Raw genomic sequence first — 14,761 nt, forward strand, 5'->3', positions numbered from 1 at the left:
GCTTCAGATTCTGTCTCCCTCTCTCTCTCTGTCTCTCCCTCGCTTGTGCTCTCTCTCTCTCTCTCTCTCAAAAATAAATAAACCAAGAAAAAAAAGGAATGAAAAATTTGAGAAGAGCCTTAGGAAAATTAGGGATACTGGTTATCATACTGAAATACAGCTAATGGTAGTATCAGAAAGAGAGGAGAGAAGGGAGAAGAAAAAACATTGAATGAAATTACTGCTGAAAACTACACAAATGTATTGATAAGGAATTTACACATCCGGGATATATGAAAGGAAGATAAAAAGGAGGATAAGTTCGAAGAGATCCACATAAATGAAGACAAACTAAATGCTTTCCCAGATAAACAAAAACTGAGAGAATCTGTTAGGAGTAGACTTGTCTTACAAGAAACATGCATGGAAGTTCATCAAAGCTGGAAACAAGTGGTGCCAAGCAATAATTCAAATACACACATTCACAGAAAGAGTGCCACTAAAGATCATTATGTAGACAATTACAAAAGACAGCATGATTCCATATTTCTGCACCTTTGTTCTCTTGATTAAAAAGCCATTGCATAAAGCAAAATTGAATAGGTTGATAAAAGTGTGGTTGACTGAATAATTCCCCCTTGCCCAAGATGTCCACATCTTGGTCCCTGGAACCTGTGAATACATGCTTCCTTCTACCTAACAGTATAATGACAGAGATGGCATAAAGATATCACAAATCAGTGTAAAACCATGGATTATTCTGTGGGTGACATTCAGATAGTGGGCTATGCAAATGCAAAATTAGATCAGATTATTACCTTATTCCATAAACAAAAATACAGAGGTGATCATTAAAACATCATATGCATCTCTAACCCCAAACTCCTTCCTCTACATTTTTCTTGTCCAATAGGTTTTTAAAAAAGACATATCCAAAATTCTTCAATAGACAACAAAATCTGTCATATCTAGGGCATCTGGTGTTAACAGTAAACCAAATTTCTGAGGTTCGTATTCACTCTCTCACTTACATTCCAGGTGTAGAAAAGCAGCTGTATTAGGGCAACCATATCTAAAGCATTCTGGGACAATATTCGATTGATGTCATCTTTTGGAGAATTTTCTATTTGTACAAGTATGACAGTTTCTTATTTGTACACCACTTATACAAGTCTTCAGTTTTGTACTGCTACCAAATGTGGAGTTCATGGAAATGGATAGGAAAGCTGTGATTCACAATTAAACGAGATATGTTGGACGACAGAAGCCTAATGCCAAAAAATCTTAAAAGTCTGGATAAATGGGTTTCATCTAACTGATGTAATTTAACATAGACAAATGTTACATTCTGTTCTTAAGGCTTAATGATTTAAAGGCAGGAAAGCAGTCTGAGGAGAATACAAAATGTTAAGCTTTTAAGTTGAACTTGGAATTATATGTGAGTCAGTAATATAATATGATCTTGGGTGATTAAAAAGTTAATATAATCTTGTTTCATTAAAAGACAATGTATAGCCCAGAAGGAGTGAATTTTAAAGCTTATTCTGTTCGCTGGCAGGGGTATTTCTAAAAATAATAGCTGCAGAAATACATTTGTTTTTAAGAGGCAAATTTTCAAAGAACAATAGCATTTGAGTTAGCAGAATGTTGAGAGAGAAAAAGCCATTGACTCAAAATATTTACCACTGTGTTCCAAGTATAATACTAGGCAATGTACCATGGAGGGACACCATGAAAGGAATTAAGTGTGGTGTATTTTGTTATTGATCCCAATTATTTTTTTGCCTCTCCCTGTGAAATGATTATATTTCCTCTTCCCTTTATGCCAGGACTGACCATTTGGTTTTGAAAGTGACTGTGCAAATGACAAGTGTCAACTCTGAGCAAAAACTTTAAAATCCATGTGTGGTTCCTGCAATGTTTTCCGTTTTTTTGTTTTGTTTTGTTTTTTTGTGTTTTTGTTTTTTCTCTCAGCCCTACTGTCCCTAAAGAGTCTGCTCTTTCAATGAAGACCCGTGTATCAGAGCCACTGCTACCCTGCAGCTAAGCTGACAGGTATCCTGTGAGAGAAATCAGTCTTTGTAGTTGCAAACACTGAGATTTAGGAGTTGTTATAACAACATAACCTAGTGAAATTTGACTAATGTTTTAAGGCTGCTTAACTAGAAAAAGACATTTAGGGAGGTCATTGTCCACACCTCTCTGAATGGGTGTCACATGGAAAAATTATGAAAATTTACTTCTGAGGTTGAGCAAATGCCCTAGGCAAGGAGTTATAGTATAGGCTAGGATATGCTACATGAGCAAAAAGTGTAAAAGTCTCAGTCGTTTAACCCAACCAAGAATTATTTATTGCTCACAATATATGTCAGTGCGCATCTATGAGGCCTCTGCTCCATGTGGCCATTCAGATACTCCTGCTGATAGAGGCCTGCCACTATTTTGTAGATGCACCATCTAAAATGTGCGCTTTTGGTCACTGGCTTTCTATGCATTGGCTCAAAAGTGGCACACTTCAGCTCATAAACTGGAGTTGTCACATGGCCACATCAAGCTGTAAGGGAGCTGGGAAATGTTAACCAGAGCATGCCATATTTGATAAACACTATGTCTCTGTCATAGGAGTGAATGGTTTTAAAAGACATAGTTGAGCCATATATATTAATGAACTTTATCATGATTATAGAAGACACTGAAGTAGAACAGATTATCTTGTTGACATAAATTCCCTTAGGGAATGATCAAGAGAGTTTATGGCCATTAATAAGATATGTGATAGAAGACATTTATAGATCCAAATACGTTCTAGTGTTTAAGATATATAATCCTAAATTAGAAGATTTCATAGATTTAAGTGAGATTATCACAATATAAGCATCCTAAAGTAATTTTAGGTGAATATTGTAATAGGTAACAAAAAAGTTTCACAGTGTATTACATGATTGTAATTACACTTTATCTAATTTTACATAATTATTAGGAAGACTCTTCTTATGCTAAATTTTTCTTTTACTTGTAAATAATTATTTTTTGTTTTAATTTTTGAGAGACACACAGTTAAAAAAACCTCCTATCATTTGCCCTTTCAAGACAGTTGAATTCAGACTTCATTCTAGTCTGTCTCCTTTATTGCAATAACCTTGAATAAATTGATTGCTTGTTTAACTTTCTCCAAGCAGTTTTGCTTTGACACCTATGCTCTAACTCTCTAGCTCTTTTCTTTCCCTTCCATTATGAACCTTGTCCACTTTCAAAATTGGATAGAGGGGCGCCTAGGTGGCTCAGTCAGGTATGCAAACATTTTATTCAAGACAGAGACAGCGTGAGCTGGGGGGGGGGAGAGAGAGAGAGAGAGAGAGAGAGAGAGAGAGAGAGAGAGAGAGAGCACTGCCAGCACAGAGCCCAATGTGGGGCTCAAACTTAGGAAACCATGAGATCATGACGTGAGCCGAAACCAAGAGTTAGATGCTTAGCCAACTCAGCCACCCAGGCGCCCCTAATATAATCATTTCCATTTAAACACTTAAATTTAATTAAATTTGATAAGTAAAGCATTTGATTTAAAAGTAAAAGTATTTCTGGGGTGTCTGTATAGCTCAGATGGTTAACCATCTGACTCTTGATTTGGCTCAGGTCATGATCTCACTGTTCACATTGGGCTCTGTCTGCTTGGGATTCTCTCTCCCCCTGTCTCTTTGCCCCTCCCCTGCACACACACATACACACACTCTCTCTCTCTCTCTCTCTCTCTCTCTCTCTCTGTCTCTCTCTCTCTGTCTCTCTCTCTCTGTGTCTCTCTCTCTCTCAAAATAAATAAATAAACTTTAAAAAAGTGAAAGTATTTCCTTTTTATTACACTAATATCCATGCTCCCTAAGAAGAGAGTAGAATAAATATTCTAAAACAAGTTCTCACAGAGAGCGGGAAGAACAGAGATAGAGGGAGACAGAATCTGAAGCAGGCTCCAGGCTCTGAGCTGTCAGCACAGAGCTGATGCAGGGCTGGAACTCATGAACCAGGAGATAATGACTTGAGCTGAAGTCAGATGCTTAATCAACTGAGCCATCCAGGCACTGCTCTTTTATTTGTAAACAATTCTAGTTGCATATTGTCACGTACATTCCAGATGTTTTCCCTATCTTTGGAGAAGATTATTTTAGTGCCAAAAATCTTTAAGGTGCTTTTGAGAGGTGAATCCTGGTTTTCTCTTTGGGTTTCAAATGTTGTTTATGGAGGAATCTACTCTATTGATTTGTTTAAGATTAAGTGTCTGATTAGAAACTCTGAAATAAATTATTAACCTCAAGACAGGCCAATGTAGAGTTAGAAGTCCTTTATCTAATCATTTTTTCTGGTTTCAATTAAAGACTAAATATTTTGAGGCAGAACATCTCTTTTTTATAGTGGCTAAAAGAGTTGAATTAACAAATATGTCAAAAGAAAAATTTAGTAAAGTTGATACACCTCTGTTATTAAAGAAGGATCATTCTGGAGTTGATTGGACACCACAATGTATCATTCTTGGGTCAGAGTAAATAGTATCTTACTACAAGGTCAATAGAATAATAGGAGATTTTTTAACTCTGTGTTGAGAGGGAGACCACTGGTCATTCATTTCCACTAATTGGTATTACCCAAAGGAAAAGTAAATTTTTTCCTATTGTTATGATAGGCGTCTACCTTCCCAAAGAGAATTCCCTGGGAAATAGGGAAACTATCTTACTTGCTGATTACCTTTCAAAGAGTTGGCTCCCAGGTCCCTGAAAAACATTCTTGAGTTGTAAAACTGGCAAGAGACTTTTTAAATTACTTAAATTTCAAAGATGAAGAAAAATATTCTACAAGCACTAGGTGAGAAAAAGAGAGTCAGGGGTTTATTGCCAGCAAGAAGACTATAAAGTTTAGTCAATCTGAGGAGAACTTTAAGGTCCTCTTGGTCATAAGGCAGATTGAAATCTGAGTGATCTTAATAATTAAGTGTCTCTTAACAGTGAAATGACAATGACTATTTTGATTCCAATATTGATTCTCTAAATAATTACTTTTGTATCCTGTTAAGCCTGCAACTCCTGTGTGCATTTTATTACCAATCTACACATCTATATTTGAACTGCCAACAATTTAGCCGTTTTGAAAAAAAAAAAAAAACAGGTTTCCAATGTCGATCATTATTTTTCCCAAACTGAATGTGAGTTTAGTCATTGTTTTAAATTATTTTATTTTCTTATTTTAAGCAACAATTTAAAAAGTTTTTGATGCCTTACTATAAGTCACTGTATGTGATAGGGAATTAAGTGTATGGGAAATAAAATTTAGTGCCAAAAGGGAAACTGTGGGAAATTAAGTACTTAAAAAATGAAATAGAATTTTTAAGTTGTTGGATCTTTCTTCCAGTTTCATTGAATCATATCACTGTAATGGAACTTAAATGCTGTCTAGTCAGTTATGAGTGTAAGTAGGCAAAACGTAAAGCAGTGACTACAAAATGTCTACCGATGTAATGCTTAGAGAAGTCTCCAGTGCTGGGGATCCAGGGATCCGCAGTCAGTTGAGCATCGAATTCTTGATTTTGGCTCAGGTCATGATCTCATGGGTTCATGGGTTTGAGACCTGCATCTGGCCGGCATCCGGCTCATCTCAGTGCAGAGCATGCTTGGGATTCTCTCTCTGGCCCTCCCCGGTGCATGCTCCCTCTCTCAAAGTAAAGTAAACTTTAAAAATGAATGAATGAATGAGCAAATAAATAATTAGTAAATAAACAAATAAAATACACTTTGTCTTATATTAAACAAATGTCACTAGTGCTGATAACCCACCTTTCTGGTTTCTCTACTTCAAAATACAACATAAGTTTGAATTTCCCTGCACCTTTGAAATTAGGTAAGTCCATAGATCTTGCTTTGAAAAAATGAAATGCAAGAAATATAAGTGATACTTGTCACTTCAGGATGAAAGCATGTAAGAGATGATAATTTTCCATTGTTTTATTCCTTTGCTGAGGAAATCATTGTAGCATGTGCTGACAGAGAGGCTTTATGTGCTTACATTTTAAGTGGTAAAGGTAAGCAGACTTCCCTGCCAGTCAGCAGTTCCTGTGTAGTTATAAAGCTTGTTTTAAGCCACTGAGGTTCTGTGATTGTTAGTTACGGTATTATTACTTAACGTATCAGTTAATACCTTTGCTATATGACTATTTTATAGATTCTACTTAATTTTGTGTTTTTGAAAGTCAGACATAATGCCAAAATGTCTGTGTCCTGAATGGAATAATCCACCTGATATGTAAAATCAATTTTTCATAAGTATCCTGAGATACTTGTGCTGATTCCAAGTCTAAGGTCAGAAAGCATCTTTTTTTCTTGATCGGTTACACTTCTGAGTTTTTGGTGTTCATTCCTTCTAGAAGAATTTCATCTTCTAGAAACACTCAAGTTTCTTATGAAAGATTTTCTTAACTTCAAATCGCAGAAATCAAGGATTGTAGCATCAGTCGTTTTTCTCTCAGGAGGCCATAGCTTTTCTTATTCACATCCTCTTTTTAATCTGTGTTCTGTGTTCCAATGGAAATTGGAGAATGACAGCTTCGATAAAATTACAAAAGACTTAGTTTCAATCTCTGAATACCATAATGGAGTATTCTTATTTCACGTTTATCGAGGTAAGAGAAACATTCACATGATCCTTCCCATAATAAAGAAAACCTTCTCAAAGGTGGATATATTTTTTCTGATTTGCGTATGTTCAGCATCAATAAAAAAATAAATAAAATTGAACAACTGGAATATAGCACTGACATAGCTATAGGTATTATCAGAGGTATTTAGGAAGAAATTGCATTATACCATCCAGGATTATTCTAGAAAATAATCATCTTGGCAAAGTCATGAAGATAGAATTTGTACCAAAAAAAAAAAAATCCTGTCCCAAATCACCATATCAAGTGTTCTCATGACAGAAATCTCACTTCCTCCTACAGCCATTTTTTAATGTTATTTTTAGACAATATAGATTATTTAATGTATGCACTAATCAATAACAATAGATAAGGAACAATAGGAGCGTGAAATGTTAACATTAGGTAAATATAGGCAAAGAAAATACAAAGCAAAAACATGAAAGAAAATAATACATAATGAATTCTGCTTTATGATTTGAACCCAGTATTAAGTTGTTCCATGTACCAATGTGATTTATAACATTTGATTTCTTTTCTGTTAATCTTATTATCTGGCCATGTCGATGAGGATTTTAGAAAAATATGAGTCACAAGGTAAATCATGTGCTTATTACTGGAAAAAAAAGTAAGAAAACAAGAGCTTGTAGATAATTACAAGAAGAGAGCAAATATATAAATCTAGGACATAAGGAGAAACAAGATTTTTAAGGAAACACAATAAAACATTAAAATATGATTCCCTTAACTGCTCAATTCCACAAAGTACTTGCAAGGACTGAGAAATTTCAAACCCTACTGCTTTGTACAGAAGTGATACGGGCAAAATAAACACTAGAATAAAATGTTACATGTAAATATTATTAACCAATAATCAAAACATAAAGAACAATAAGAACAGGAATTCTTTTTTTTTTTTTTAACTTTTGAGAAAGACCTAGTGCGAGCAGGGGAGGGACAGAGAGAGAGAGGGAGAATCTCAAGCAGACTCTCCACTATCAGCACAGAGCCCTAAGCAGCCTCAAGCTCACGAAACTGTGAGATCATGATCTGAACCAAAATCAAGAGTCTGATGCTTAACCGACTGAGCCACCCAGAAACCCCAGGAACAGGAATTCTTAACATTAACAAACTCTACACAACTGTGAATATAGAAAAGACCATAAGTGAGCATTTATATGGCCCTGAAAGGCTAGCTCTGCTTGGTGAACAAAAACAAAAACAGAAAAAGGAAACAAACAAACAAACAAAAACCTAAGTAAGAAAGAAAAATTGATTAAGTAAGCTATACTTTTGGTTACAGGTCATGGAATGATGTATCCCAACCAGACTGCTCCAGTATATGAGCATTTATCTCACAGTCAATGGTTCAAAAGAATTAAAATGAAAAGACTGAAGAAATCATCCTTCTAAATAATCTTACACAGTTTTTCATCAGCAGGTACTCAATAACATGCAAATCATTTTAGGAAAGCAGATTTTGAAACAGACCATGAAAGAATGATATTAGAGTCTTTTATCAGTTTCAGAGTTAAAAATAACATCATCCTGGAAATAAAAGGAGCACTGGAGAGACTATTTAAGATATGTAGCATATAAATTTATCTAAGGTAGAGCAAAACCAACTCAATTATTTACTCAAGAAAATTTTAAACACAGATGAAAAAGATGTTATTATAAAACCAGGGACAGACTCAGAAGAGAGTTTGAAGGGGGGAAACATGGGCAAAAGGAAGTAGAAACACAAAGAAGAAACAGGTGAGAGAATAACATGTAACTAACGTTAGTGGTTTACCCCAGATCAAACAGTTGCAGCTATGTCATGGATTATTTGGTCTGTTTTCCAGCAAGTTTCTCCAATGATGCTATTTAAGATTTTAGAAACAATTGAGTCACAAGAGAAAAAAATAGGGGAAAAGAAAAGTGTGTAGGGAATAGCAAATTTCTTTTTTGCTAATGTTGAGATCCAAGGAGGTGAGACTTCCACTGTAGGCAGAAGTTTCTTATTTGTGTATGTATGTATGTATGTATGTATGTATGTATGTATGTATTTTCAATTTTTTTGTTTTTATTTTAAAGAGAGAGAGAGAGAGATAGGGAGTGAGCAGGGGAGAGAGGCAGAGTGGGAGAGAGAATCTTAAGCAGGCTCTGCACCCAGGGTTCTACCTCACTACCCTGAGACCCTGACCTGAGCCAAAATCAAGAGTTGGACTGATGCTCAACTGACTGAGCCACCCAGGCACCCTGGGAGAAGTTTTAAAAAAGTGCAGAATGATAAAAATGACCACATAGAAGCTAAGTATTCAAGATCCAATAGGAACTACAGGAAGGATATTACTAAAGAGGTGTCGTAGAAACCTATACTTCAAGAGTTGGAATTGATTAAATGGGGAAGGAAGATATGAAATCACCTTCAAGTGAACAGAGGACATACAAAATCTAGAAAAAAGCTATAAAATATTTTAAAATATAAATAACTGCAATCTATCTCACGTCAAGAGTCATTGCTTGTACAAAAAAATGTGTATGGAGAGGAGGGGACTGAGTAAAACAATGTTTTGATTGGAAATAACAGAACTTTTTGGGTCAATAAAAAAATTATAGACGGTTCCTGGGGTGGCTCAGTTGGTTGAGCGTCCACCTTTTGGTTTTAGTTCAGGTCATGATCTCAGGGTTGGGAGGTGTAGTCCAGCATTGATCTCCATGCTTGGCATGGAGCCTGCTTAAGATTCTCTCTCTCCCTCTGCCTCTCCCTCCTCATGTGCGCGCGCTCTCTTTCTGTCTCTCTCACTAAAAAAAAACAATTATAGGAGGGAAGATAGTAGGTCATCTATAGTTTAAATAATAGTTTCTTACATATAAGCAAAAGGTAAGGGGGGAATATGAAGCACAATCTTAAGGATAATATTTTTCTGTAAAAGTAGAAATATTGAAGAACCTACAATATTTTAAAAAGTCCAGAAGCCATGTCGCTAGAAGAGAATAAATTTTATAAAAGAAGGATGAAATAAATGAAGGTAGTAACATTGGAGACTCCTGGGTCTATTAGAATTATTTGTACAGGAAAAAATGGTAATACATAAAAATATTTTATTATAAACATATGATAAAATATTTATTTGAGATGAAAATTCTTTTAAAGTTATAAAATCCTGTCCAAATACAAGAATTTATTTTTATTACTGTCACAAATGGATTCCTTTTAAATTACAGTTATAGCACTTCGGATGTCAAATATATTGGGGAATGAAAATGAATAATAAAACCAAATGAAAAAGCCTAAGGAAAGATATAATATTCCAGACGAGTTTTGTAAGATATTAATTGGCATGTAACATGTCAGAAATAATTGAAATACTAAACTACCCAAATGCATTGCAGAAAAAATAAAATGGAATCCTATGTATTTATTTCTGAAAATGTTTAAATGACATGTAGTAATTTTCATATTTGACAAGCCCCATGAACATGAAAATGAATTGAGAGTTTCAACTTGCATACATGCTTAGTCTCTTGACTCTATACTAATTTTGCCATTAATTTGAAAAAAAAAATTAATATCCCTCAACCCTAATATTGTTAAGGGTGTGTGTGTGTGTGTGTGTGTGTGTGTGTATGTGTATGTGCGTGTTGGCTCATTACATCTATATTTCATAAAAACTATCCTGCCTTAAACCATTATATTCACATTAAAAACAAAATTCTAGTGCATTGACTTCATTGACTCCAGAAAGAATATTTTAATAATATTGTCTTATGCCATATTTGTCCATTTTGGCCTTCCAAATTTAGATTTATGACAATTTATAAGTATAAGTTGTTTACCTAAGGCCTTGAAGCTATTTAATACAGAACAAGGAAGGACTTTTACCCATTGTTTTTTTCTTCAACCCTAAAATGCCATTCATTCATGGGCTTCAATGATATCCAGTTATACATTTATTAACTTCTGTTAAGATAAAATATTCATAAATGAAATTGACATTGATATACAGAAATATATCAACCAGACAAAATGACTTTGAGCAAACTGCGTATTATCCCAGTACAGAAAGGGAAGAAATTTAATTCAAAGGTCATCTATCTTTGATATACTTGCTGATAGATTAATTTACTTAATTCTTAATGATGCTATCATTTATTAAAATTAGGCTGTATTCCTTCAGCACTATGATAGCAGACTTGGGTGAGGTAAGTGGTGCTGTGAATGTATTACATATACCTCATTTGATTTTGACCTCAAAATAAAGCCTGGATATAATTTTTGTCTCAATTTTAAAAATAAAGGAAGTGAAGGGGCACATACAGGGCTCAGTCAGTTGAGTTGGACTTTTGATTTGGCTCAGGTCATGATCTCATGGTTCATTTAGGTTGAGTTCACGGGACTGAGCCCTGCATGGGGTTCTGTGCTGACAGTGTAGACAGCCTACTTGGGATTCTCTCTCTCCCTCTCTCTCTCTCACTGATCCTCCCCTGCTTGTGCTTTCTGTTTCTCAAAATAAATAAATAAACATTAAAAAATAATAAGGGCACCTGGGTGGTTGAGTCGGTTAGGTGTCTGACTTCAGCTCAGGTCATGATCTCACAGTTTGTGAGTTCGAGCCCCATGTTGGGTTCTGTGCTGATGGCTTGGAGCCTGGAGCCTGCTTAGGATTCTGTGTCTCCTTCTCTCTCCATCCCTCCCCCACTCATGCTCTCTCTCTGTCTCCTGTCTCTCTGTCTCTCTTTCTCTCAAAAATAAACATTAAAAAATGTTTTTAAATAATAAAAAAAGGGAGTTAAATTAAATTATTTTAGTTTGGACCAATAATCTAAATCTGGTTTTGTATATGGTTGAATGTTGAAGGTTGGTTAAGGAGAAGTAAACAGACAATAAGAGAATCCCAGAGACCCATAAAGCTACTCTTACCTTTTGAAGCAAACTACACAGAGCTATTTTTACTAACTGAAGCATATTAAGATCATTAGTGCATCACAGTGAGTACAGGGTATCTTTGTTTACCCCTCCAGGTCCACTCTCTACCTTTCCCTTCCCTGCTTTGTGTCATGAGAGGTTGATCTATATATGGTTTACATTAGTGAACTTCTTTGCCCTCTGGCTCTTCATTGGGTTCAATGGAGAGTATTAGGAGGATGAAGGTGAATGGGATCTGAAAATGTATTCCTCTGCTTCCTGCACGCAGGCAGGGTCACAGTAGTCTGGCCGAGGCCCCCAGTGAAAAGGCAGAGCTTCAGCCATGCAGTCCTCTCCACACAGCTATCTCTGATTTTGAGTTCCAGCCACTGCTTTCTCTTCTTACCCTAGTAGGTCACTGCACCCTAACAGACATTAAGCTGAGGGTAGGCGAGGCTGAAAAACAGATCTGGAAACAGTGATCAAAACATATATTTGTTGGGGGAACTTACATACAGGGAGTCCAGGAGTAGCCAACTGCACAAAGCATTCCCCACTGGGATCTACATACAGCAGGCTCTTATAGCCTAGCGACTTTGCCTATCAGCTATTTGTAGCCCTGCCCCTCCTTGTATAGTAAGTGGTCCAAGGAGATCAAGGCCTGCACCTAGATACTCTTCCTTATAAAGGAGATGCTCCAGGTTGGCCACCCCTGGAGCCCCTGACCTTGGACATTGAACATGTTTCTCTACACGTTCTGTTTGATGAGAATATACAGGGAGGACGTGATCTCTACATTTTAAAGATAGTGATTAACAGGGGCATTCAGGGTGTGTTTGCACAAACTAACTATCCAACACATACCATACACCTGGCTTGAAGCCCAGTGGGTTAATGACTTCCTGTTTCTACTGCTTTACCTCATAGATTCCCTCTACCTTGGGGCAAATTGTGTGAATAGTTACTTTTTAAACTTTCCCTAAAACAACCATTTTTATCCATACATCAGCCAGGATCCTGAGTGATATGTAATAGGAGAAAAACAACAGCAACAACAACAAACAAAAACAAAACCAAAACCCTTCTAGACTCTTTAGGAGTCTATAAGTTCCTTAAGAACAGAAAGTATGCTTCTTTTTTTTCTCTTTGAGTTCTAGCCTTTGTCTATTACACAACAAGAAATCAATACATTTTCTTGCTGTTCAAAGTCACACCTCTAATAGGGATCTGCTTTTAGTTTCAGTGGGATGCTTAGAAATTCAAAGGATAGAGAGTAAACTGTTAAAACAAGTCCGTTAAGATCATGATATAGTTATAATAATTATATGAATATACAAAGTGGACAGTAAATAAATATACATGTCAATATTCCAAATAACACACTGAAGACTCTTATCAATATTATAGTTGAATCATAGCATAAATATCATCTGCTTATTAGCTAGATACATTGCAAGGTTAATATCTGTTTTTATATAGGTATCATGCAGCTTTTACAAGCAGGTCCTTCATTTCTTTTAATGTCTCCACACCTTCTAGAATAAGGTGCACCATAAAATTAGATCATTTATCCAAACAATATTTTATTCTATTAGTATTCTAGAGTAGCAATGGAAACATGTAATAATTTTCATGGGCATTTGGGAAGGAAACATTAATGAAATTGGTGTGTATTAGATTGGGTAGGTATAAAGTACAAGCTTTCACATTTTCTAAGACCACTGTATTAATTAACAATAGTTTTAAAAAGCATCTTAATATTTCCATATTCTTAAAATAAGTTCAAATTTTCATTTCAGTACACACTAAATTACCATTTTCCTCATTTCTGTTAATTTTTCCCTTTTATGTTTTGAAAAATTGGTTAATGCAATTTTCCAAGATCAAGCCTCTTTTCCTTTTACTGAGACATACTCAAAGAGAAATACTTTTAAAAACTCACAAATGAATATTTTTAACCTTTCATGATGGGAATGTTTATCATGAATTTGACATGATCTTTTAGAAACTTTGGGAAATTGAAAACCTTTTATTATCTAGTCCTATCACAAATGTGTATCAATAATAGAATACCATTTCCAAGTAAAGCTGAGAAAAATGAAAAAATATAGTAACCTAATTTCACTGACAAATAGTCACATCTTTGTTAGTTTATTTTTCTTTAAATTTAATTCTGAAATAAATAATTCAAGTAAAAATATGTATTTATAGTCACCTAAATCCAGCAATCCACAGGCTATGATAATGTGGAAAAAAAAATCTCATTACAGACACCTAAACATGTTGAATAAAATAGAACAAAAACTATTTTAAATGCATAGCTTAACTCAGAAAATATGAGATAAAGCTTCATGTCTCAGAAAGAAGAAAGATCTGACAACTAGACAAGAGGGCACTTTGTTTGAACCTGTGGCTGTATCGGACATGTGTTTGGGGAGGAGGAAAAGCTTTATACCTATTGCACAAGACACATATTTTCATATCAGGCATGTATAAATGAATGGTTTTTATTATTTTAATTTTGAGATAATTGTGAATTCACATGCATTATAGTACAATGTCATAACCAGGATATTGCACTTATATAGTCAAGACACAGAATATATCCATCACCATAAGGTTCCCTCATGTTGCTCTTTTTAAAAAATTTTTTAAAAAGTGTTTATTTATTTTTGAGAAAACGAGGGAGACAGAGTGTCAGTGGGAAAGGGGCAGAGAGAGAGGGAGACACAGAATTTGAAGCAGGCTCCAAGCCCTGAGCTGTTAGCACAGAGCCCTACGCAGGGCTTCAACTCACGAACAGTGAGATCATGACCTGAGCAAAAGTCAGACACCTAACCGACTGAGCCACCCAGGTGCCCCTCTGATGTTTCTCTTTAATTCATAGAGTCTCTTCCATCTTGCTACCACTCATTCTTTAAAATGTGGTTACCACTAAGCTGTAATCTATTTCCATAATTTTGTCATTTCAAGAATCTTACACAATTGGAATCATGTAGCATGTAACCCTTTGGGATTGTTTTGTTTTGTTTTGTTTTGTTTTGTTTTTTACTTAATTCTTTGGAGACTTCCAGGTTACTTCATGTATCAATAGTTCATTCATTTTTATTGTTGAATAGTAGTCTATGGCATAACGTATCCTAGCTTGTTAAAATGTTATCCTGTTAAAGGACAGCTGCATTGTTTCCAGTTTTTTGTTGTTATGAATAAAGTGG

The sequence above is a fragment of the Prionailurus viverrinus genome, chromosome F2 (assembly GCF_022837055.1).
Source record: "Prionailurus viverrinus isolate Anna chromosome F2, UM_Priviv_1.0, whole genome shotgun sequence".
NCBI classification, from domain to species: domain Eukaryota; kingdom Metazoa; phylum Chordata; class Mammalia; order Carnivora; family Felidae; genus Prionailurus; species Prionailurus viverrinus.